Source organism: Canis lupus, chromosome 16, assembly GCF_048164855.1.
Source record: "Canis lupus baileyi chromosome 16, mCanLup2.hap1, whole genome shotgun sequence".
Classification (NCBI taxonomy): Eukaryota; Metazoa; Chordata; class Mammalia; order Carnivora; family Canidae; genus Canis; species Canis lupus.
Window position 1 is genome coordinate 49,595,982 of NC_132853.1, and position 3,470 is coordinate 49,599,451.

At 42.0% G+C, this 3,470-nt stretch overlaps 1 long non-coding RNA gene across 1 annotated transcript in view; it reads left to right on the forward strand.

Moving 5' to 3' along the window:
- The window catches only part of LOC140607006 (uncharacterized), an 85,564-nt gene that overhangs the window by 18,742 nt on the left and 63,352 nt on the right, over nucleotides 1-3,470 (forward strand). The window lies entirely within an intron of this gene.

Here is a 3,470-nt window from a genome sequence, read left to right on the forward strand (position 1 = left end):
TTTATTCATGAGAGACACAGACTGAGAGAGAGAGAGACAGAGATATAGGCAGAGTGAGAAGCAGGCTCCCTGAAGAGAGCCCGATGTGGGACTCGATACTGAATCCTGGGATCACGACCTGAGCCAAAGGCAGGTGCCCAACCACTGAGCCACCCAGGCATCCCCTCACCACTAGTTCAGTTTTCCTGAACTTTTGTTAAAAGGTAGCATTCAGGAAAGCTTTCCTCACTTCACAGAGCTTCCTCTGTTGATTTTGGAAAGTATTAAAAAATAAGGCAGCTTACTCTATGATATTGCAGCACTTTGGTCTGGGGCTTTTCTCTCATCTCTGTTCATATCCCGTTAAATTTTTTTTTAAGATTTTATTTATTTTTTCATGAGAGATACAGAGAGAGAGGCAGAGACACAGGCAGAGGGAGAAGCAGGCTCCATGCAGAGAGCCTGATGTGGGACTCCATGCCGGGACTCCAGGACCACATCCTGGGCCAAAGGCACTAAACCGCTGAGCCACCTAGGGATCTCCTAAACTTTTATTTCACCCTAAGTACTTTCTCTTTGGTGTGAGTCTCTGTCCTACAAAGGGATTGATTTTGAGAGTTCATAGGAGCCCCATCAAACCTTTGCCCATGGGCTCAATACTGATATGGTCAAAACCCCTCCCAGTTTCAGCAGCTGTTCTCAAATTGACCTGCCCTCTTACCAGCCAATGCCCATTGGCTATTTGGGGGTTTTCGTGTTCTCAGATCCATCATATATATTTTCCTTATCCTTTCTCCCACACAGACACTGATACCATGCAGGTCTTATGGCTCATGGTGGTTTCCACTTATATTCTGGAGTTTGTGGGGGTACCTTGTTACCTAGGTCTTTTGTAAATATTTTTCACAGGTTTGGGGTTTTGCTCTTCAGGTTTTCTCTCTGTCTTTATATAAGGATTCAGAGAGAATGAAAAATTACTGATGCTGTCATCTTCCCAGAATTCTCTCCAGAGTTAATTCAATTATAAGTGTATTTTGTATTACAGTCCCTTTGGGAGCCTGCTCATAACTTATGGGTGTTGACATCTTGCTTCTGCTGGGCCTGGGAAGGTTAAGGGCTTTAAATCTTAGCTGTTTATGATACCACAATTAATGACCAAACATAAGGAAGCTAAAAATACGAACATAGTAAATTGCCAACCCACATGAATTTTTTAAAAAGCATTTAAATTTAATTATAGCAGAAATATTTCTGAGGATTTGGGGATTGTTCTTAACAATAAATAACAGAGATTATTCATGTATACATTCTCAGAATTAACACAATGAAGTTTTCATTTATGGGGTACATATACATAAATTTCTTGTGTACAAGCTCCATAGATATATTTGCCTTTACTGTTGTAAATTTTAATTTTACTACTTTTGTAGTTGGGAAATTGTAACAACTGGCAAAAAAAGAAAATTGTCAGTAGGCAGGCAGGCATACTGACAATTGATACTATCATTAGCTCTAATAGAGTCCAGCATGGGCTTTTAGAACTAGAAACAGTCTCAAGTGGTCATCTTGTCCAGACACAGGCTCAAGAATCTTTATAACTCAATGTGTTTAAGTACTGACAATTTTTAACAATTAACAGTATCTATAAGAGATGGGTTTTTGGTTTTGCTACCAGCTAAACTAAAGTGTAATGACAAGCAGCACAGCAGACAGAAACAATACTTTAAAAAAATGTAACAGAGCTATGGTAGCTAGGAAACAACAGCACAGATAGTACATTGAAGAGGAATAGTTGAGGAGCCGGGGTAACTCTAGGGCCATGTTATGATGCTACACAAGTGACATTGCACATGGTTGCCATAGCTACAGAACTGCACAAGCTCTAGACACACAGACCCTATGTACCCACCCACCACTGCTTTCCACATCTGCACCTCTGAGTTTTCTACAGCTCCAGCGTAAGGAAAAAAAAGCCATATGGCTTAAATCAAAATATTTTTTTCACTTCTAAAAATCAGAATAAGAAATTTAGAGCAGAAGGCAAGGAAGCATTGGAAAATGTTTATTTCCCAAGGGTCAGAACATCCACTCTAGGAGGAAAGTTGGGTGATGCTTAATGTAAGCATCACCCACCTCCATGTCTACTTTCATGTCCCTTCTTACCCTCTCTGTTCCTCTCCTGGCTACACAGATTCTGTCTCTCTCTGACTTCTCTGCCCCCAATTCCCTGTCTTGACAGCAGCACCAGAGAGACTTATCACATCATTCAAAAGAATACATGTTGATTGAAGTGGTAGAGTAGGGATTAGATATTCTGGTACTCTGTTTCCTTCCAATGGGATTAAAGAAATGCTTTTAGATGTCACTGCCAGATTTAAAGCAAAACCCGAGTAAGCTGAAGGAAAAAACAGTAGTTGTTGAAGTTAGGGAGTGAAGACAAGAAAGAAGAGAAAAAGAGAAAAGTATCTTAAAAATATATATATTTTATTCATTTATTCATGAGAGAAAGAGGCAGAGAGAGAAGCACACTCCACGCAGGGAGCCCGACGTGGGACTAGGTCCCGGGTCTCCAGGATCAGGCCCTGGACTGAAGGCGGCGCTAAACCGCTGAGCCACCGGGGCTGCCCAGAAAACTATCTTGGATGTAATTAGGGAAGTCCCCAGGTGTCATCCTGAATTTGGGGCTGAGGAGGTGGGTAATGACAAACACATGTTGGGAAGGATGCCCAGGGGGACATCTAATATTTCCTGGCATCCTCTTCCTGGTGAACTAACTTTTCTTTTTAAGATTTATTTATTTATTCATGAGAGACACGGGGGGGGGGGGGGCAGAGACATAGGCAGAGGAAGAAGCAGACTCCTTGCAGGGAGCCCGTTGTGGGACTCTATCCTGGATCCCCGGATCACGCACTGAGCTGAAGGCAGATGCTCAACCGCTGAGCCACCCAGGCGTCCCTCCTGGTGAACTAACTTGTACTTGGTCAACTGGAGGACCTGCTTCTTCACATTCATGGATATCATAATGTGAATAAAATGGTTTAGGTACTTTCTGATTCTGTTTTTGGGATTTCAGCTGAAATGAAGCATACATTCTTTAAGCATACATTCATTCTCTGCTCATTCCTTATAGGTCAATCTTGCCCTAAATATCTAAGATGGTATGGCACAGAGGAAAGATGGCTTTGCTATCTGCATCAGTTTCCTAGTTGGTTAGTTGCTATAGCAAAGAACCACAAATTGGGTGGCTTAGAACAAGAGAAAGTTATTGTCTCACAGTTATGGAGGCCAGAAGTCTGAAATCACACTTCCTCTGAAACCTGTTGGTGAATCCTTCCTTGCCTGGTCTTAGCTTCTGGTCCCTCGCCTACAATCTTTGGTTTTCCTTGGCTTATAGACACATCACTCTAATCCTGCATGATCACATGGAGTTCTCCCTCTGTCTCTTCATATGGCATTCTTTTTATAAGGACATCCATCATATAGGCACTAAG